The sequence below is a fragment of the Apium graveolens genome, chromosome 3 (genome assembly GCF_009905375.1).
Source record: "Apium graveolens cultivar Ventura chromosome 3, ASM990537v1, whole genome shotgun sequence".
NCBI classification, from domain to species: domain Eukaryota; kingdom Viridiplantae; phylum Streptophyta; class Magnoliopsida; order Apiales; family Apiaceae; genus Apium; species Apium graveolens.
The window spans coordinates 255,982,173-256,006,604 of NC_133649.1; the positions used below are offsets into that span (position 1 = coordinate 255,982,173).

Genomic DNA, 24,432 nt, shown 5'->3' on the forward strand with positions numbered 1-24,432 from the left:
CTCCTTGACTTCCCTCTTGCCTGGATTAGCTTCTGTATCACTAGGGAGAGTTCCTGGTTGACAGTTCAACAAAGCATTGTCAATTTACCCTATTTGATTCTCCAGAGTCTTGATAGAAACTGCTTGGCTTTTGCACATCAGCCTCAACTCCTCCAATTTAGATTTTTCATTAGTAGATTGACCAGAATTTCCATGCGGTTGTTGCTGAAGTTGGAGTTGTTGTCTTGGTGCATACTGTTGTTGAAAACCAGGAGGGTTGAATTGCTTTGCTCCAAACTACTGATAAGGTTGTTGTACTGCATTCTGGTTGTTGCTCCAACTGAAGTTAGGATAATTACGGTTGTTAGGATGATAAGTGGCAGGAACTGGTTGCTGCAACCTCTGAAAGTTGCTCACAAACTGGGCTGACTCATTAGATATAGCACACTGCTTCGTTATGTACGCACCTGCACAAAGCTCACAGACACTTGTGATCTGATTAACTCCATAGTTAGCCAAAGAATCTACTTTCATCATTAACGCCTTTAGCTGAGCAACTATAGCCGTAGTTGTATCCATCTCTACAATTTCTGCTACCTTACCGTAAGGTAGTCTCTGAGTTGGGTTCTGATATTCATTAGGAGCTATCAATTCAATTAGTTCATAAGCTTCATCATAGCTCTTAGCCCATAAGGCTCCATCTGATGCTGCATCGAGCATGGGTCTGGACTGTGCTCCCAAACCATTATAAAAGCAATTGATAATCATCCAATCACGCATTCCATGATGAGGACACTCCCTAAGCATCTCCTTGTAGTGCTCCCAAGCCTCACATTAAGATTCTCCTGATTGCTGCGCAAATTGAGTAAGAGTGTTCCTGATTACAGCTGTCTTCGCCATAGGGAAGAATTTAGTAAGAAACTTCTGAGCAAGATCCTCCCAAGTAGTGATAGAACCTGTTGGTAGAGAATGCAACCACCACTTATCTTTATCCCTCACAGAGAATGGGAAAAGCCTCAGCTTCACAGCATCTTCAGAAATATTGTTGAACTTAAAGGTGTCGCAGATCTCGATGAAATCTCTAATATGCATGTTAGGATCTTCCGTTGGAGAACCCCCAAACTGAACTGAATTATGCACCATTTGAATTATGCTAGACTTGATTACAAAAGTATTAGCCGCAATGGATGGTCTGACAATTCTAGAATGAATGTCATTGATCTTTGGTTGAGAATAATCCATCAAAGCTTTCAGATTTGTTGTTGGTTCTCCCATTGCAATAAAAACTTCTTCTTCAACTTTCTCAACTTCTTTAAAAACTTCTTTAACTTCGTCTAGTATTTCCTTACGAGATTGAGAACACGTTCACATACACGCTCTCTAGAGTACCTGAAACACAAACAAAGTAAACAAGTAAGTAAAATATCCGATTCAGTGAACTTTAACGGCCACTGATGTCAGGCACAAAAACTAAATTTAATACCGAAATCCCTGGCAGCGGTGCCAAAAACTAGTTCGCTATAATTCAAACGTGAAAAGACACGGAAACATACGCGATCACAAGTAGTATAAGATATAAGTCAAGTTCGTTCCTACAAAGACTGGTTTAGGTTAAGTTCAAATTATGCACTTATGCAACAATGTATGATTATCGTTCAATGCTAAGACAAATAACAATTTGAGTTTTGATTTAACTAAGAGATTAAACTAAATAGCATTAACTAAGAGAATAAAGATTGAATTACTTATATGAGAATAAACATGGGATTCTAACTTCATTAAATACTTCATTCAAAGTTTATGTCTTTAACCCTAGCATGTGATGGTGATGACAACTAATCTGATAACACGAAATTAGTATACAGTAATTTTCATTATACGTATACCTTACTATCAAACATCCACAGTTAAGATAGAAGTTGAATATACACCAATTATGCTTAGTCCCTATATGTCTATAAAGATTGAAAACATGATGGTTTAAGAGCAAGTTATCTTTCTTGATTATATAGGGTGAATAAGACGTTTAAAGTTACCCACGAATTATGCATGTCAATTCATATATAAACCTGTGCTAGCATGACAAGTTCTAAACCTCTATATTCACTGTCGCTTCAATACAGATTAACAAACAATCTTTGATGTTAGCTACGCATCAAAGAAGAATAAGCACAACCAAACTAGGAAATCGTAAATCACCACACAGAAAGGGTTATAAAACAATTAACTATTAGAATCCATAGATATATCTGTTAGAACCCCATGATAATGATTAGTTCATGATCGAATTCAATGTCACCATGGGTTCCAATAAAAACATGATAATAAATATAAGAGTATTAGGGTTCAAAGACAAATCAAAAATAAACATCCAAAGTATCTACTATATTGAAGAATACAAAAGTCTTCTTCTCCGTAGACGTCTTGTGCTCTCCAGGTCTTTGTATTGCTCTCCCTTGGCTCCTTGTTATTAAAAACATCTTATTACTGGTTTATATACGCTTCTGGATGACTTGGGCTTGCTAATTCTTCAAAATAGACTTGAAACAGGATTCTGGCCCAGGCAGCCGACGCGGCTGTCCCACTTCCCATGCGGGCACACGGCATCTCTGACATCTGGCATGGCCGCCCCGCTCTCCCACGCGGGCGCGCTGTGCCTCTATACTTTTCTGTACTTTTCTTGCTTTGGTTGTATTTTGAGTTCCTTCTGTCAGATTTCAGCGAATCAATAGTCCACGCAAAGCTATCGAGATGCTCTTCAACATAAACATGGCCTAAGCTTCCAATTATGATCTCTTTTTATCATATTTCTTTGATAGGCTCATTAATTCATCTAACTAACACCTGTAATTCAATAACATAAAAACACATAAAAAATACCAATAACTTGAGTCCAAAACACCAACTTAAGCTTGTAATGAAGCGTTCCAAGTAGATATAAAATCCACTAATCACATTCTTCTGCTCATCATCATCCAAGTCATCTTTGGTGTTGAATTGAATATTTGGCAACATGGTTTCAATATTTTGTAAGTATCTTCCCAAAATTCGTATCACCTCCTCATCTTCATCTATCTTCTTCTTCTATGTCTTAAGATCAGTCTCCAATATCATGATTAGTCTTAGATTACCCCTAACACAGTTCTTGGGTATTTTAAAGTATTTGAACTTTCTGGTTTGCGGAAAGATGTAGGCCACCCCCTTGCTTGGATGAAGATAGGCTTAGGAAAAGTAGCTATATGGTTCTTTTTAAGTTCATTAAGCAATTGGGTGTCCTCTGGAATAACTGGATTAACTCTATCAATTATGACATCCAGCTCAGATGCTCTCTTAGATTAGAGATTGTAAAGAGACACATGTAGACACCTATCCAAACCATAATAATTGACATTGGCCAATATTATTTTCTTCAGAAATTTTCCAATCTTTACAATCACCCCTCTCATAAAGTTGACGTTGTTGACCAAATCTCTCTTGTAAGTGATGTCATTGTTGTGAAGAGAGACAATTAGCACAGTTAGTAGCTCATTGAACTTCTTGTCTTGGCAGGTTTCTTCTGCAGCTTTTTGGAGTCTGTCTTTACTAACATCTTGAGAGATTTTGACTTTAGTAGAGCTTTGGCCACAGTATCATGTAGATTTTCCAGCTTCTTTTGATTGTAGACAAGCTTCTTTAGATTTTTGAATTCTAGCTTCTATCTCCCCCTTAGACTTGGTAGCAGGCAGGAGTAGAGGAGTTGGAACTCTTGGCCTAACAGCTTTAGATAATGCAAGTAAAGGAATTTTCAAGGCACCCATTATAGCTCCCAAAGAGACAGAATTTTACATTTGGAGATGCTTGTGGGAGTCTACTAGGGACCTTATATCATTTTGATGACTCTGCACTAAGGTAGTGAGAGCCATGACCTGTGCTGTAAGTGAATCATTAGATGTTTGAAGAGTGGAGACTTGTTGCTGTAGAGACTGTATTTATAGATTTGTTGAGGTGGAGATTGGTTGTTGTGAGCTTGAAGATAGAGGACCACAAAAAGTGGCTTCAATAAATTCTTTGATTCCCTTCATCAATAAGGCTGAGGGTTCATATCTGGCTTGGTGAAGTTGGTCCAACTTGACTCTTGTGTCATTCTGTTTAGTGATTTGATTTTGGACAACTTCATGAAGAGCCACAAATGATTGTTTTAAGTTCTTGATGTTTTGCTCCATGCTAGTCACATCAAACCTGGCTATTTGCTAAGCAAATTTGTTGAATTTATTCTTGATTTTTACCTGAGTTGGCACAAGTTAATCAAGTTAATCTTTCACCAATCTCCTGATCCTGTCTTGATGACTATTCAATGTCTGTTCTAGTACTTTACTAATAAGGTGGAAAGCTTTGAGCAGTGCCTTATAGACCGCTATAATAGCATCATATACTTCCTGTGGACTGAGAGTCTTGGCATTGCTTCCTATGATGGTGACATATTCTTCTCTGAATCTAGACAAGACCTCATCAATTTCAAGACATAAATCTTTAGATAGCCAAGCATCCACATTCCCATCCTTCTCAGCTTTATTAATAATATTGTGCTGCTTTTTTCAACATCTTCTTTATATGACATCAAGATAGCCTTATAATACTAATTGGACATGTCAGTAGTGAGTAACTGTTGGGTAATATTTGTAAGGCCAGATGATTGGTCTACAAGGAGATCATTCATGTGATTGGTTGAGATTGAGCATTCTGCAGCGATTGAGAGATGAGGTGAGAGGGTTGTTGAGTAGGGTTGGATGTAGAAGGGAAATCTGTTTGGTTTGAGGTGGAGGGTTGTGAGGTGGTAGGTAACCCTGTGATTGGAAACACAGTTGAACTCACAGTAGAAAATGTGGTTGTGAAAGTGTGTTATTCACCAGTAATGGGAACCTCCATTTGAATTTGAGGGGATTTGACCAGGTTACTGTCATGTATCATGTACTCAAACCCTTGTTCTTCTTGCAAAGAAATGGCACTTGAAGGTGCTATACTTGCCTCCCCAATAGCAGGATCATTGACAATTGGACTTCTAGCTTCAATTGACAAGGAAATTTTATCTAGGGTTTTGAGGGGAGTTGTCCCTACAAGAGGAACCTCCAAATGAATTGGAAAGAATTTAGATAGCTCCCCTTCAGGAGTACTACCCTCAAACCTTTCAATCTATGAAGACTGATTTTCGCATGAAGGTGCATTTGGTACTACCACAGGGTCTTCAGTAAAAATTTATGAAACCCATATGTTTTTGTTGGTGTCGTCAAGGTCTACCTCAGCTTGTAGCCTCTTACCAACTAAATATGGTTCCTGGGTGGTGAGCATAGTCTCTTGTTTTGTGTCACTTGATTTTGACAACACTTGAGAAGTGGATTCCAGTGTTCCATTATAGGTAGAAAAAAATTGAGATATAAGATTAGTTCTTTGAGAATTGAGTGTTGGTAGCTCCCCCTAAATAGATGAGGGAGCCTTAAAAGATGTGCTCCCAGTGTGTGTGCCATCCTTATATCTTCTTTCATAAACTTGAGTGTGATTTGAGAATTGAGTCCTAGGAGTTCCCCTTTAATAGATGAGGGAGCTTCAATAGATGTTCTCTCACAGTGTATGCCAACTAAACTTCTTCTTTCACCAACTTGAGAGTGCTAAAGTTTGGGTGCAGACTCTTTACAGGATGCACTAGGGAGAGTGCTTTGTTCAATAGAGACACCCTGTTGAGAAGATGCCTCTAGAGTCTGTTTTGATCCCTCTTTTATAACTGCATCCTTTTGGGAAGATGCAGAGGTGGCCAATTGAGTGATCAACTCATCTTTCTTTGTCTTCTTTGGTTTTGTTAGATATTGAGTACAAGACAGGGGGGTGAATGTGTTTTCTTGATTCTTAGCCTTTTAAAATGTACTTGAATGTGTTTACAAAATTTGCACTAAAATGTACTAAACTCTTTTCTAAAGCAACCATTTTCTATTTCTATTTCTAGCTTAGCAAATATGTGCATATTCTTGCAGGTCCGTGACCATCCTTTTTTCTAGTTAATCTTGGCCCTTGATCTCGCATTCTCTTTAACTACTTTGTAGACTTTTCAATCTAGTTGATAGATCGTTTGTTGACTGATAAACTTGAATCTTGGATTTTTTTGCATTCTGTATTTGAGAGGCATATCGAGATCTCCAGTTGGATTTATAGATAAGTGACATCTCGATAAGGATAATGACTTATCGAGATCTCCGAGTTCTCTATAGGTATATTTGACTTGTCGAGGTCTCTTGATCTTTGCATGTTGAATGACTTGTCGATATGTGTAAGATCTCTACATGTAGAATTGACTTCTCGATATCTCATATATCTCTATATACATTTTGACTTGTGGATATTTTTGAGATCTCTAATGAGAAATTGACTTGTCGATATCTCCAATCTTCATATCTTCATTTTGACTTGTCTATATCTCTGAGTTCTCTACATGCAAAAATGACTTATTGATATCTCCAATCTTCACATCTTCATTGGACTTTTCTATATCTCTGATACTTCTCTATAAGTCATTTTAGACTTCTCGATAAGTCATTCTAGAATTCTCGAATGACTTCTCAACATTGCTTGATTTGTGACTTGTTGATATCTTGACTTGGAACATTTTTCATGAAACAGTGTTATTCAACTCCAAGCTTCTTCACTTTTCTCTAAGGCATGATCATGGATTGATCTTCTTCCAGATTTTATTTCTTAGCTTGATTCTGTTTACAGAAAAATACTCCAGTCTAATCTTCTAACCTTTTTACAGACTCAAGTAATACAATACAAAATACAAAGTTAATTATCAAACAATTAAATCTTAGGGTTGTCAATGTGACTTAGTCTTGTTATTATATTGGCATGTCTTGTACAACAATCTCCCCCAATTTGTGAGAAGATTGCTTATCACAAACTCATGTCTGATAACGAGACTAACCCTAAGTTAAAAATAATTACATAAAATTGAAAGATTAATAAATACAAATGTTATACATTGAGTGATTACTTAAATTCAATAATTACATCCATCACATGAATTTCTCACAGCCTGGTTGTTTTCTAATGATGTCCTTTAGATTTACAAGCACTTGGAGATCTTCTATAATTTCAGTCCCTCTAAGAGCTTCTACAAACTTGATCCAATCATCCAATCAGTAACCATTTAAGTAACCAACTCTGAATCTTGAGATTTTGCCAACTTGTATATTCAGAAAATGTCCATCCTTTCATATTCTACTCAACCCCCTTGCCTTGAGTTCATTAGATCTCTGCTCAAACATCTCTATCTCTTTTGCATATTTTCTGTCCCTTTCCTCTTTTTCATCCTTCAATCTTGCATATCTTTCATTCCTTTCCCTCAACTTGTCAAGAATCATAGCCTTCCATATTCTTGTACTTGTGTCCTTATCCTTCATCAAGCTGATCACCCTCTTCAGTTCTGTGGTTCAAAAAGTCTCCATTACTGTCCTGCTAAGCAAAATGAATGAGCCATCCATGTAGTAGATTCTGACTTCTACTAAAGATACAACCTAAACATTGACAATTTCTTCAGATAGTTGTTGGAAAAAGTCATCATATATGATGCACATTTTTAGAGGCAGAAAGTCCGTTTGATTGAAACAGTTCCAGATGATCCCAGTACCAATTTGTATTTTCCTTGGTTTTCTTCCAACAGTCTTGAAGTGAGTTATGGTTGGAGGCTTGAATGAAGGTAGGTCTGTGATTTTATTTAATGTGACATGGTTGAATATGATTGGTATTTTGAGTAGGGTGCTTGCAGTTTATTTTTACAAGTATTTTGCCTTTTGAGGTAGGTTTGGTTGAGATAGTGTTTGGCTAGGCTTGGTGATTTGAGTTTGTGAGATTTGGATTTGTTGGACATGTTTCTTAGTTCCTCCTTCTGCTATCATCTCCTTTCTTCCTTTCATCCTTCTTCTTCTCTCTACCTTACTGCCAGTTATTTTCGAAGATTGACTTGGATTTGAGCCAGAAGGTTTTTGCTCATCATTTTTCTGCTCATCATCATCCTTGTCATCTTTTGTGTTAAATTGAGTAGTTGGCAATATGGTTTCAGTATTCTGTAGATATCTCCCCAGCATCCTGATCATCTCCTCATCTCCAGCTGTCTTGTTCTTCCTGGCCTTGAGATCAGTTTCCAAATTCATAATCAATCTTAGATTTCCCCTCAAACAATTTTTGGGAATGGTGAAATATTTGCAATTCCTAGTTTGTGGAACAAATGTAGGCCACCCCTTTGTTCGGATGGATATAGGCTTCAGGAAAAGCAACTATCTAAACTTTCTTTTTTTTTGCTAAATAACTATCTGAACTTTCTTGAGTTCATTAAGCAATTGGGTGTCCTCTGGAATGATTGGATTAACTCTATCACTTATCACATCCAGCTCAGATGCTCTCATGGATTGAAGATTTGAGAGAGACACCCGAAGACACCTGCCCAAACCACAATTATTGACATTTTCAATAATCCTCTTCTCTAAAAAGTTTCCAACCTTTACTATCACATCCAGCTCAGATGCTCTCTTTTAAGTGATGAAGTTCTTGTGAAGAGAGACTTTTAACACTAATAATAGCTTATTGAACTCCTTGTCTTGATAGGGTCCTTCTGTAGCTTTCTGGAGTCTGTCTTTTCCAACATATTGAGAAATTTTTACTTGTGTAGAGCTTTGACTAGAGTGGGATGTAGATTTTCCAGATTCCTTTGACTATAGACCAGCTTCTTTGGATTGTTGAATTCTAGCTTCTATATCCCCCTTAGTCTTGGAACCAGGCAGGAGTAGAGGAGTTTGAATTTTGGCCTAACATCTTCAGTTAAGGCAGGTAGTGGAACATTCAAGGCACCCATAATAGCTTCCAAAGAGACATAATTCTGCATTTGGAGATGTCTGTGGAAGTATACTAGGGTCCTTATGTCATTTTGTTGACTGTACACTAGAGTAGTGAGAGCTGTGTCCTAAACTGTGAGTGAGTCATTTGAGGCTTGGAGATCGGAGACCTTTTGTTGCAGATATTGGATTTGGAGATTTGTTGATGTGGAGATTGGTTGTTATGAGCTTGTTGAGAGAGGAGCACCAAATGTGGCTTGAATAGATTCCTTGATTCCGTCCATCAATAGGGACGGGGGTTCATATCTGGCTTGGTGGAGTTGATTCAATTTGACCCTTGTGTCATTGTTATTTGTGATTTGATTTTGGACAACTTCACGAAGAGCCAAAAATGATTGCTTTAAGTTCTTGATGCTCTGCTCCATACTAGTCACATCAAACTTTGGCCATTTGATCAGCAAATTTGTTGAACTTGTTTTTGATTTCTACCCGAGTTGGCACAAGGTCATCCAATTTATCTTTCACCAATCTCATAATTATGTCTTGATGACTATTCAGCATTTGTTGTAGTGCTTTACCAATAAGGTGAAAAGCTTTGAGCTGTGCCTTGTACACTTCTGTAATATCATCATAAACTTCCTGCGGACTGAGAGTCTTGGCATTGCTTCCTAGGATAGTAATATACTCTTCTCTAAACCTAGCCAAAACCTCATCCATTTTCATGCTGAAATCCTTATCTATCCAAGCATCTACATTCCTATCCTGCTCAGCTTCAGTGACAATCTTTTGTTTCTGTTTTTCAACATCTTCTTTATAGGACAACAAGATATTCTCATAATCCTGATTGGACATATTAGTTGTTTGTAGTTGTTGGGTAATATTGGCAAAGCCATAAAGTTGGTCCATAAGAAGATCATTCATGGTTATCGACTGAGTTTGAGCATCCTGTAGCCACTGTGAGATAAGGTGTGGAGGTTGTTGAGTAGGGTTGGATGTAGAGGGGATGTCTGTGACGACCTCAACCCTGGGGCCAGGGGCTGACGTTACCATAAATATAATAAACCACAATATAATCTGCTAATTAAACATGATTATACCAACACGACCCCAAAACCAAGATCTGATACAGGTTCAAGTATTATTTAGGTTACAAACTCAAAACTACTTATTCCACAAGCCTTACACTCTAACTTATTACAACAACTCATCAGACCACATGGTCTAATACAAACTACCTCAGAGGAGCCAGGTCCTGAAGGGGATGAGACTCGGTTCTACCAAGGTCTGATGGGTCTTCTAGACATCTGCAATATATATATATACAAAATAAGCTGCAAGGATGAGCAATCAATTGGTCAGCAGTACCACTTTATGAATAGCAAGTAAAGCAGTTTATAAAAACAGTTATAGGAACAGAAATCATAACTCGTTTACGAAAACAAGTAAAACAGGTATAAACTGGATATCAACAACTAGCATGCTCTATAAAACGTATCGTCAGTTGTGTGATGTGTGAATACCAGAGTCCAATTTTAGAATGCTATTTTCATTTATAATTCCACTGTTTCATTACTGGAAACACAAAATCATCTGTTCCGTTATGGGAACCACTAAACCAAAATCATATATATATATACATATATATATATGGATGAACCTAGGGACAGCTGATCAGTCTATCCCACCATAAACCTGTTCCGGAACTCAGAGACTAGCTAGGTCTCTGTCACGCTGGACTAAGCGGTTCAAATAGGGCGCGCAACCGACTTAGCCTTTTACGCAAACCTGCTAGGCCGTTACGGGCCTCTTACCCAACCATCCAATACTGATCCGTTTTATCCAGTTTCCAAAATCACTCATACCTATCTCTTTTTAAAAAATTATATCACAACACACTTCCCAAAACGTTTCCAATTTTAATCACAATTTAGAGATAGGCATTTTCAGAAGTTACTTTTCCCCTAAACATAATTTAAACGAATTTTTTCAAATACAGGGGGATACGTAACTTAAAACGTTCTGTTCCACTATGTAAATTAAATCAGCAATTATTCATATATATTGAACTGTAAAAGATTGTTCAGGGGTGCTTGCCTTGCGAAGCTTTACAACTAACACTAGCTCGACTTTAAACTGACTTTACCTATTGAGTCCTTCGACTTGAACCTACGGGATCGAAACATCCTAGGTTAGACGACAAGTTATGCTCGACATATCCTCGCTAGACACTTTACCCAAACGATAAAGATTCCCAACTCACACTTACATTTATTAATAATACACGTAATAATCAGGGTTTTAATTACAAATATATACACTCGACTCGTAATTCCGCATTTAATAATAATTTTCAGAAAACTCGGATAACGACTTTTCTATTTATATGCCTACCCGTTGAAACATCATCGACGTCAAATTCCCAACAAATCCAGTCCATAATTTAAGACTCGCTAAAACTCGTAACACAAATATTTATTTATGTTTCGAAAATAATTTATACGAATAATTTTATTTGTTTTGTATATTTAGGAATCAGAATTTATCATCACCGTCCGCTCGTCAAAATTCATCGCGGGCGGCGGCAAAATTTTTGAGGCACCCGCTTATTCGGGTTCCAACTTAAAATTTTCACCGATTATTAAATCGAATTCCCGCACAAAATTATATTTAATTTCACAAAATCACTCAAAATAATTCCTGCAGAAATTAGTAAATAATATTAAAATCAAGCCTAAACCACACGCGCCACACGCGCAGGAATGGAAAAAGGAACAGGAACAAATAACCGAACAACAATTGGGAACATGAATCAATAACGTCCAAAACACCGGCCACACACACACACATATAAAGCACACACACCACAATCGCACACACATGAACACATATATACATACACAGTATATATATATATATAACCAAACGGATTAATCGAACCATCAAGCCTCACCAAAACTTAGGCGGCGGTGGAACAGAACAACGGCGAAGGAACACGGAAATAGGGAGGAGCACGAACGGAGAGGAAAGGGGAGATAAGGGAGGTGAAGAAGAGAGAAAAGAAATAAGAGATTGAGAGAGAATGATGTTGCAGGCGAAGAACAGGGAGGGGGTTTTGGGTATTTTAATTTTTTTTCTCTTGTTTATTGTCCACACTAACACACAACACATATCAATTGCAATTGCCTCCCTCCGTATACATCTGCCACGTGTCCGATTCCTTTGTTTTATAAACCAAATTTCGATACAAAAATGCAATTATCGACATAAAGCTGCGCACGAAAATTAATCGGAAAAATTCGAAAATAGTCTCAAAAGATCACAAATAATCCAGAGTTATAAAATAATTTTTTCATAATTCTTAAATCATTTTTGAAGGGCAACTCATACCCGTATTTAATGATTTAACGAATAAACGTGTAGGTGAATTTAATCCCAAATATTTCCAAAATGATTTTAAAATTTTAAGAATATTATAAACTTAATAGAATATGAATTTCATAATTTTTGAAGAATTCCAAAATTAGATGCTGATTTTATAAATAAATGCAATCAGAAAATCATTTAAGGATAAATTATTAATGAAATATTGATCTCTAAATTTAATAAAATCCCAAAAATAATTATTGAAATTATAAAACCATAAAAATAATTTTAGAGACAATCTAAATATTTATAAAAATAAATCTGCAATAAAATCACTTTTAAAAGTGAAACCAAAACAATATGGCTCAATAATTAATTACACAAATAATCCTCACACACCAATAATCACACATAAATAATAATAAAACAACACACGGCTGACAGAACCCATACACATATTTTATTTCTTTAATTATTCAATAATTACATATTTAAATAACATAAAAATATACGAGTCGTTATATCCTTCCCCCTTAAAAAGATTATGTCCTCAGAATCTGACTTATATCTGACTCTAACTCCTAGGTAGACTCTTCCACTCGAGGATTTCTCCAAAGCACTTTAACTATAGGAATAAACTTATTTCTAAGGACTCGCTCTTTACGATCTCAAATCTGGATTGGCTGCTCCACATAAGACAAATCTAACTGAAGCTCGATTGTTTCATACTCAATTATTTGATTTGAATCAGGAATATACGGATTCAACATGGATACGTGGAACACATTATGAATATGCTACAACTACGGCGGCAACGCTATCTCGTAAGCGACCTTTCATATCTGCTTCAAAACTTAAAATGGTCATATATACCTTGGCCTGAGCTTACCTTTGTGACCGAATCGAACTAACCCTTTCCAAGGTGATACTTTCAATAGTACCATCGATCCCACTTCGAAGTTCATATCTTTTCGATGTAAATCAGCATTCTTTCTCTGTCTATCTTGAGCCGCTTCTAACCTTTTACGAATCAATGCTACTGCATCTTTGGTCTGCTGTATTAGCTCAGGTCTTAGCACTTTCTTTTCTCCTACTTCATCCCAATATAATGGTGATCTACACTTACGTCCGTATAGGGCTTCATAGGGGGCATTCTGATGCTAGCATGGTAACTGTTATTATAGGAAAACTCAATCAATGGTATGTGATCATCCCAGTTTCCCTTGAAATCCAAAGCACAAACTCTTAACATATTTTCTATTATTTGAATCGGTCTCTCACTTTGACCATCTGTCTGAGGATGATAAGCGGTGCTCATATTTAGTTTGGTTCCTATACATTCTTGAAACTTAATCCAAAACCTTGAATTGAATTACGGGTCTCGATCTGACACAATGGACACAGGAACTCCATGCTTCAGTTACTATTTCATCAAGACATAACTTAACTAACTTTTCCAAAGAATATCTCTCGTTGATAGGGAGGAAATGTGCTGACTTTGTCAATCTGTCGATGATTACCCAAATGGCATCATGATTAGCTCTCGTCCTTGGCAATCCTACTACGAAATCCATTGCAATCTCTTCCCATTTCCACTATAAAATCTCCAAGGGTTGCAGCAATCCACTTGGTCTTTGATGTTCCGCTTTTACCATCTGGCATACATGACATTTGCTAACCCAATTTGCAATTTCCTTCTTCAATCCTGCCCACCAGAAATTTTTCTTCAAATCCTGATACATTTTGGTACTCCCCGGGTGAATAGAGAACCTAGAATTATGAGCTTCTCGAAAAATCTCATCCTTCAATTCATTCACATTGGGAATCCATATCCTTGAAGAAAACCTGAACATACCTTTGCTATCCTTTTGAGTACAAACTTCTTCCTCAGTCAAATTATCCAATCCTTGATTCATAACTTCCTATTGACATTTCCTGATTCTTTCCATCAATTCTGGATGAAAAGTGATTTCATACAATTTCTCTTTGTTATCTTCTGTCACTCGAACTTCAATTTCCAGTTTTTTCCAATTGCTTTGCTAGTTCCTCAGAATCATTGATCGCATTCAATCTTTCCTTCATGCTTAAGGCATCTACTACCACAGTTGGCTTTTCCCGGATGATAATTAATAGAACAATCATAATCCTTAATCAGCTCCAGCCATCTTCATTGTCTTTTATTTAATTCCTTCTGGGTAAATATGTACTTTAAACATTTATGGTCTGTATAGATTTCACACTTTTCTCTGTACAAGTAGTGTCTCCACAGCTTCAATGCGAACACTATTACTGCTCATTCCAAATCATAACTGGATACTTCTGCTCATGGGGTTTTCACTGCCTAGACGCATAAGCAATAACTTCTAACTGCCTAGTCACGATCTTGGCAAAGTCTTTTAAAAATCTCCGGTAGTAACCTGCTAACCCAAGAAAACTTCTAACTTCTGTCGGGGTTTTTGGTTGTTCCTATATGGATACAGCTTTAATCTTTATAGGATCCACTTTGATACCATCTTTACCCACTATATGACCCAAAAATTGAACTTCATCCAACCAAATTTCACATTTCAAAAACTTAGCGTATAACTGCTTCTCTCGTAGCCTTTGCAGAGCGATCCTCAGATGTTCGGTGTGATCTTCTTTAGTCTTTGAGTAAATGAGGATGTCATCAATAAATACAATAACAAGCTTATCCAAGTACTCTTTATACACCCGGTTCATTAAATTCATAAAAGCTGCTGGTGCATTAGTCAATTCAAATGGCATCACTAAGAACTCATGATGCTCATATCTGGTTCTAAACCCGGTCTTTGGTATGTCTTCAGGCTTGATCTTCAGCTGATGATAACCCGATCTTAAATCAATCTTTGAGAAATAGCACACTCCTTAAGATGGTCAAACAAGTCGTCATTCATGGGTAGGGGATACTTATTCTTGATGGTTAATTTATTTAACTCCCGATAATCAATACACAGTCTCATGCTTCCATATTTCTTCTTTACAAAAAACACTGGTACACCCCACTGGGATACACTCGGCCAAACTACTCCTTTATCTAAAAGTTCCTGAAGTTGCTTAGCTAGTTCTTTCATCTCCACTGGGGCCATACGATAGGGAGCCTTTAAAATTGGTTCTGCTCCAAGAATTAGATCAACAGAAAACTCGATCTCACGATCCGGTGGCAATCCTGGCAACTCATCTTGAAAAATATCTGGAAATTCCCTAACTATTGGAATCTCGTCCAGATTAGGTGCCTCTTTCTTGGTGTCTCCAATATGGGCTAAGTAGGCTTCACATCCTTTACTCAACAATTTATTTACTTCCAATGTCGAGAGAAATTTCTTTTCTTGCTTCTGTCCTTGATAATTTATCCTATCATTATTCTCTGTATACATCATAATTTTCTTTTTCTTACAATCAATATTTGCCTTATGCTGGGATAACCAATCCATTCCTAGAATCATATCAAACTCTCCTAACTCGAAGGGTATTAGGTTCGCTAAAAAAGAATGCCCGTCGATTTCTAGTTGACACAAATGACAAAATTGGCTCTCTGAAACTTTATCCTGATTGGCCACTTCTATGGTCAAGGGCTCAGCTAAGTCTTCCAACATTAGTTCCATTTTATTCACACATTCTTTTGATATAAAGGACTTAGATGCTACCGAATCAAACAAAACTTTAACTAGGTACAGAATTAAGAGAAATCGTACCTGCAACTACATCTAAATCCTGAGTATTAGATCTCTTGGTCATCTTGAAGGTTCTGGCTCTTGCTGTGCTGGTTGCCGGTCCTTGGGATGCACTATCTCCCACGCTGCCCTGAGTAGCGACCTTATAGTTTCTGGCAATGTGTCCAACCTTCCGACACTTGAAGCAGGTAACTCCGGGATTCCCTGAACTGCACTCTGACGCTTAATGGCCTTTCTGATCACATTTAAAACATTGGACGTCCTTTCTGCATTAGTCACTCTGCCTCTTGCCACACGACTTACATTCCACTACTGGTTTGGTTAACTGAGCTGGGTTAGAAGCAACTGAGGTGACACTTGGTCTCACTTGAGGGAAACCTGGTCTTCTGAATCTCGTAGTCCAATTTCAGCCAAATCTCTTTGGAAACTTCTGGCTGGATTCTCCTTGATCCACCTTGTCAGTAACGCCTTCAGACTTTCTCTTCTTATCACCTTTTTCTTCGATGGCCAACTTTTGATCACTCTCAATTACTAAGGCGGATAGAACTACAGAATGGTATGTCATGAGATGTAACGCCACAACTCCGCTATGAACTTCAGGCTCCAATCCTTGTTGAAACCTTCTTGCTTTTTAAATCTCTATACACACATATCTAAGAGCCAATCGGGCCAATTCCATGAACTTGGCCTCATATTCTGACACACTCTTTTCACGTTGTTTCAACTCCAGAAACTCGACCTCTAACTGATTCTGTAAACAATCTGGAAAGAACTTCTCCAAGAATAACTCGATAAACCTGGTCCAAGAAACATGACCCTGTTCTTCTAAAACACGAGTGAATTCCCACCAATAATTTGCTTCACCCTTAAGAAAGTAGCTCGCATAATCCGTTTTAGAATCATCACTTACTTGAATGAGGGTAAAAGCCTTCTTCATCTCCTTAAGCCAAATTCTGGCAGCAACCGGGTCTACTTCACCCTTGAACTCTAGGGGTTTGACAAACTGAAAGGATTTGAAACTAACGGTTTGGTTTGGCTCTCTTTGCGGGTGTTGCTGCTGGAGCTACAGCTGTTGTTGTTGGATTTGTTGGTGATGTTGTTGTATGAATTGCTGTTGTTGTTTTTGTTACAGAAATTATTAGTTGTTGCTGCTGGAATTGTTCTTGCTGCTGAGCCATCTGATTAGACTGTTGGCGCAACAAATCTAGCAATTCACCCATGGTAGGGCCCCCAGTAGAATCTCTACTAGAGGAATTGGATGGGATATTCTTCTTGGGCGACATTCTTCTGAATCACAACAAAAGTTTTAATGTGAAAATTGTGCCCCGGGTAGCAACATTTTTATGCATCAGGAGAATGCTGCCACAATAAAATATTCCCCTCCTTATTTACTTGGGGTCCTCCCACGATGCATGGCTAAATTTAACAAAACCAGCAACAAATACAACAATAACAATAACAGTAGTAAGAACAGTGCAAAAAAAACCAACAACAACTTTTATATAAAAGAACTACAATACAACAGCTGTACAAATATCCAACCAACAGCTACAGTACAATAGAATTGAATACATAATAAAATTGGCTGTCATAACATCCTCCGCCTAATACATGCTACAACAACATGATATAGATATAAAAACAACTAGAGAACTTCTGAAACCAACTCTGAGCTCTGTCTATCACTACTGCCCCTCTGCTCTAACCACTGCCACTACCGCTGCCACCAATAGTACCTAACTCTAACACCAACCAGTTAACCAGGTCCTGGTACTGAATGGCCCTGAACTCGGAGCTAATAAAAGGGTCAATAGACCTAGCTCTCTCAATAACAGTCTGAGTCAAAGTCCTCACTCGGGCCTGGATATCGGGTGAGGGGACAGGGATGCACTGGAAGGGTCCAACTGGGACTCGATTAAGATGCACGGCCAGCTCCGGTCTCTGATCTTTAATAAAGGATATGTTCACCGCTCGGTGAACATGATATGGAATTGGGGAGGAAGTAACTGTAGCAGAAGATGGAGGGACTGGAGGTCTAGAGGAAGAAGAGCTGGGTCCGCAACCCGGTGGAAAATCCCTAATAGCTGATACAGATCTCCGTACCCAATGAGCTGGGTCCACGAATACCTCTCGGAACAAACTGAGGCACTGGTGGGGGAAGCAAAGGGGTCCCTCAGCTATGACATCTAGAGTCTACTATGAATCTGAACTATCTGAATTAGACCTTTTCTCCCGAGATAGAGAACTGGAGATCACTATGGGCCACTGCCAACAACATAAATATACAGGAAAGACATAATAAGGTTAAGGAAATTTTATCAAAACATCAATAGATGTTAGGGTAACGCCTTCAGAACCCTCGACTGAATCTTAGGTTTGCTACTCAACATGAGTTGCTGACTCACACCTTAGGACACAATTTCTATACCTTTTTGACTCAATCCCTAACCTAAATTAGGGACTCGAACCTTTAGCTCTGATACCAACTGTGACGGCCTCAACCCCGGGGTCAGGGGCTGACGTCACCATTAATATAAAAAAATACAATATAATCTACTAATTAAATATTATTATACCAACACGACCCCAAAACCAAGATCCGATATAGGTTCAAGTATTATTTAGGTTACAAACTCAAACTACTTACTCTATAAGCCTGACACTCTAACTTGTTGCAGCAACTCATCAGACCACATGGTGTGATACAAACTACCTCAGAGGAGCCAGGTCCTAAAGGGGCTGAGACTCGGTTCTACCAAGGTCTGATGGGTCTTCTAGAAATCTGCAATATATATATAATAACAAGCTACAAGTGTGAGAAATCAGTTGCTCAACAGTATCACTATATGAAAAACAAGTAAATCAGCTAAAAAAACAATTATAGGAACAGAAATTCTAATTCATTTATAAAAACAAGTAAAATAAGTATAAACTGGATATCAACAACTAGCATGCTCTATAAAATGTATCGTTAGTTGTGTACTGTGTGAATATCAAAGTCCAATTATAGCATGCTATTTTCATTTATAATTCCATTGTTCCATTACAAGAAACACAAAATCATCTGTTTCATTTATAATTATATATATATATATAACCAAACAGATTAATAGAATCACTAAGCCTCACCATAAATTAGGCGGCGGCAGAACAGAATAATGGCGAAGGAACTCGGAAATAGGGAGGAGTATGAACGGAGAGGAAAGGGGAGATAAGGGAGGTGAAGAAGAGAGAAAAGAAATAAGAGATTGAGAGAGAATGATGTTGCAGGAGAGGAACTGGGGGGTTTGGGTATTTTAATTTTTTTTCTCTTATTTGTTGTCCACACTAACACACAATACGTATCAATTTCAATTGCCTCCCTCCATATACATCTGCCACGTGTCTAATTCCTTTGTTTTATAAACCAAATTTCGATTAAAAATACAATTACCGACATAAAGCAGCTCACGAAAATTAATTGGAAAAATTTCAAAATAGTCTCAAAAGATCACGAATAATCCAAAGTTATTCAAATAAAATTTTCATAATTATTAACTCATTTTTGAAGCGCAACTCATACTCGTATTTAACGATTTAACGATAAACGTGCGGGTGAATTTAATCCCAAAAATTTCCAAAATAATTTTACTTATCAGAATATTATAAACTTAATAAAATATGAATTTCATAATTTTTAAAGAATTCTAGAATTAGATACTGATTTTACAAATAAATACAATCATAAAATCATTTAAAGATAAATAATTAATGAAATATTGATTTCTAAATTTTATAAAATCCCAAAAATAATTATTGAAATTATAAAATCATAAAAACAATGTTAGAGAAATATAAATATTTATAAAAATAAATCTGCAATAAAAACACTTTTAAAAGTTAAACCAGAACAATATGGCTCAATAATTAATTACACAAATAATCCTCACACACCAATACTCACACATAAATAATAATAAAATAACACACGGGTGAGAGAACATATACTCATAATTTACTTATTTAATTATTCAATAATTATACATTTAAATAATACAAAAATATACAAGTCATTATAATGTCTTTTTGGTTTGAGGTGGAGGGTTGTGAAGAGGTAGGTAACCCTGTGAATGGAATCGCGGTTGAACTCACAGTAGAAACTATGGTTGTGACAGTGTGTTGTTCACCAGTAATGGAAACCTCCATTTAAATTGGAGGGGATTTGACCAGGTTACTTTCTTGTACCATGACCTCAAAACTTTGTTTTTCTTGCAAAGAACTGGCACCTGAATGTGCTTGACTTGTCTCTCCAATGATTGGATCATTGATAATTGGACTCCTAGCTTCAATTGCTAAAGCAATTTCAGCCGGGGTTTTGAGGGGAGTTGTCCCTACATGAGGAACCTCCAATTGAATTGGATAGGATTTAGATAGCTCCCCCTCAAGAGTACTACTCCCAGACCTTTCAATCTGTGAAGATTGATTGGCACATGAAGGTGTATTTGTTACTACCAAAGGGTCTTCAGTAAAAACTTATGAAACCCCTGTGTTTTTATTGGTGTCATAAAGGTCTACCCCAGAGTGTAGCCTCTCCCCAACAGAATGTGGTTCCTTGGTGGTAAGCACAGTCTCTTGAACCGTGTCACTGGATTTTGACAACATTTGAGAATTGGATTCAAATGTTTTAGTATATATAGAACAAATTTGAGAGATAAGATTAGTTATTTGAGAACTGAGTGTTGGTAGCTCCCCCTAAATAGATGAGGGGGCCTTAAAAGATGTGCTCTTAGTCTATGTGCCAACCTTATTTCTTCTTTCAGAAACTTGAGTATGCTCAAGTTATTGTGCAGACTATTTACAAGATGCACTAGGGAGAGTGCTTTGTTCAATAGAGACAACCTGTTGAGAGGATGCCTCTAGAGTCTATTTTAAAACCTCTATTACAACTACATCCTTTAGGAAGATGCAGAGGTAGTTAATTGAGTGGTCAGCTCAGCTTTCTTAGTCTTCTTTGGTTTCTTGACCGGGTTAGATTATATTGGTATTTGATCCTCACCACTCTCATGGATAACAGTCAAGGGTGCCTTTTTTCTCTTTTTTTTACTCACCTCGCCCTTTTGAGAGGATAAAATGGTTGGTTTCCTAGCTTCTAATGGTAAAGAAGATAGGTCTCTGTTGTGGAAAGCCCCTGTTGGTGTTCCTGTGTGTGTACTTCCACATGTATAGGTTCCATAATTGTACTAGTTTGAACATTAGACCTCATGTCAGGCATAGGGTAAGGGTAAGTCCCGAATCTCTCCAACATAAATGGAGTGATTCTAAGACTTACAAGTACCTTATTCTTTATAATAAGTGAGCCAAATAGAATTTTAGACACCTGTTTACAATTGCTTATCTTTGTTCTATCAATACCATTAGGTAAATGAATGTATTGAACTGTATAGTTTAAAGTAGACATTATAAACCTAGGAAAGAAAATTTCCTTACCTCTTGTGGCCAAAGGCATTGTGAGTCTTGTGGTGAGTTCCTCCATAATCAAGAGCCCCACATTAATATGTTTGTTGTGAGCCATAGAGAACACCAGCTTCTGGACCACACTTGAGATATTGTCATATCCTATCCTCATGCAGGTGAAAGCCCTCACTACTGACTCAAACAGGAATGACCATTCCCTCCTCAGATGCTTCTTATTCAAGCTAGCCATGTTGATCTTCTCATTGTAGTTGATAAAGTCCATGAACTCAGCTATCTCTTCTTGAGTTGGGACCTCCACCATGTTGTCAGTAGGAATTCCCAAAGCAAGGTTGACATTATTCTCAATAAATTCCACCTGTTGGCCTTGAGTTGAGCAGTTAACCACCATGAATACAGCTTGATTTTCATGCACGACTGTCCTGACCACAGTTGAGTTCCAGAAATTATTGAGAACATCCAGGTACAAGATAGGATTTGCAGTTAGGGGACCAACAAATTATGTCTCAGATATAAACTTGACAAAGCTCTTGAAACTGTCAGGAGTTTGGTTGGCATTTGTGAAATCCAGGTAGTTTCTTCCATCCTTAGGGATAACAGCTGTAACATTGTTTAATGCCATTTGAAGTGTTTGAATTTGAGTGGGTAAGAGATTTGATAGAGAACGAGTTTAAAATGAGAGAGAACGGTTAAGATTCGCAAAAGCTAGGTTACTTGAGATCTCAAAAGTGTAAAGAGGGGTTATGTCGAGATGTCTGGGTATTTATAGAAAAAGGTGAGTGACTTGTCGATAAGTAGAAATAAACATTTGGGATTTGTTTATCGAGAAGTCATGTGTGAGAATAGATATATACGATATGTCACTTTCCTGACTCTTATCGAGAACTAGATAGTGACTTATCGAGATGTCAAATAAAAACCCATTTTGTCCTGAATGGACTAAATATTTCCAATTTTTATTTGAATAAATTAAAATAAAATTAAAATGATTTCATATCAAAAGTATTTTACTAAAAAAATTTATTAATTCAAATTATTTCAGTCCTAAGTTGTTGAGAAGTCTAAAATGTATACTTGTAGAGAACTCTATGAATTAATATATATCGAGATCTATACAATGACTTATCGAGAAGTCGTAATGATACTTGTGGAGAAGTCCTTCGAGAAGTCAAGAAAATTACTTATCGAGAACTCTATCGAGAAGTATTAGGTAATGAATAAAACACAGGGGGGTGAATGTGTTTTAGAAAATTTTAAAGAATTTTTGAACTGTTATGAATGGTGAACAAAGTAATCTGTCTTGTAGAGATAATATGCTTTACCAAAGATAATAAATCATGCACATGAACACACTATCTTTCAAAAATCACTTAATTTTATATATAAAAATCAAGTTAGTGTTTTTCTACAAATTTCTGGGTTCTTAGTATGTTAAGAACTCAGCTTCTCTCTTGAGAGTTACAAGAATTTTTTATCTCTTTGTTACTTATGAAATAAAGCATCCAGTGTTTACATTATAGAATATTAAACACTGGTTTTACACAGCATGCAATAGCATGTAATAAAACCCTACTTTAAGTTAACTAAAACTTTCTATTTCTGGCTTAATGTATCTTTACAAATCGTGCATGTCTGTGACTTTACTTTGTCAGTTAATCTTGGCCTTTGATCTTGTAAATAACTCGAATTTTTGAGACTTTGTAAAAACATTTAATGAATAGTAAACCTGACAGACGAGGACAACTTTTTATCCCACACTATGTCGTGCATGAGAAATTGAGTTTCGAAGTTGATATTATGATTATACGTACCAAATGAGTGTATGTAAACGCTATTAGTTTTCGAAGAAAACGAACTTTGAAAAATGACCATATTTACGAATCATCGAGGATTACGGGGATCACAATATAATTATGAATTTAAAACCCTACGGATTTATATCCAAGGATGATACTTCAAGAAATAAAGAATAAATACGAAAGGAATTACGCCGCGAACCGTTTACAAGAAATTATTATGAAAATGTTTAAGCGACTGAACAAACGCGTAAATGATTAAATAAATGTATCACACTAACTAACCATGGTAGAAAAGTAACCATTGTTACGTTATCAAATAGTAAGCTAAGGTTATAGGAATGATCATCTAAGGCTATAGAATAGTAAGCTAAAGACTAAACTATTAGCTTAGCTTGTAATCTAGAAAGGGCTAGCAAGATTTGTCCAAGGATTTGCCAACATAAATCTATTATAGGTTATATACTAGAGAATATACAAGTATATCATAAGAATTATTCAAAGAAGTACCCAAGAAGCAACACAAAAACTCTCTCTCTCTCTCTCTCTCCCACAACACCTTCCATTCGGCCCTAGCAAGAAACAAGAAGAAATCATTTTCAAAACTTCAAGCTCTAGCCATGGAAAAATTCCGCCATTAATTCTCAAGCTTAATACATCCTAAACTAATGTAAGATAAATTTTTAAGCTTATTTTATCAAGGTTTGATGGGTGAAATAAATTCAAGAAAGATGATAGTGAATAGTGTGAATAGTAACTCTTCTTTGGTTTCTTAATTTTAATGGTTGTTTTAGGTTCCAAAAACCCTACCAAGCACTCCCAAGACTTCACCATCATCAAGAACACATCTCAAGCTCTAAATAAAGGTATAAATATTTGACCCATCGTTATTTAAGATTTAGGTTCAAGAATCTTTTAAGACATAGTTGCAAACCTAGTTTTGGTGAATGTATTATTGTAATCTTGAGGTTTAGTTATGTAGATTTAAGGTTGATGATTGTTACCTGAAAATTATGATGTTCTTGAGAGGAGTTAGTGTGGTGATGATGATATGATAATTGTTAGTGGTATTATAAGATTTAAGGCGTAAATGAAACTCGGTATCCGTAATCTCGCTAAAATGAACAAAATGTAACATTAAGTTTCTGTAACACCCCCAGATCCGGGGTCGGGGATCCGGGTTGTCACGGTCTTTCTTTCCACAATATCACTTCACTTAATTAATAATAAATAACCTCATACTGTGACCCCACACTAACACACACCACAACCCGTTATAGTCTCAGAGATGAAATTGAA

General features: G+C 36.8%; 1 non-coding gene across 1 annotated transcript; it reads left to right on the plus strand.

Annotated features, from left to right (window-relative positions):
• The first annotated feature begins 757 nt into the window (after window positions 1-757).
• On the plus strand, window positions 758-864 carry LOC141715432 (small nucleolar RNA R71). The gene has a single exon (XR_012572196.1). It is a non-coding gene; the product is annotated as a small nucleolar RNA R71 (small nucleolar RNA).
• The last annotated feature ends 23,568 nt before the right edge of the window (window positions 865-24,432 follow it).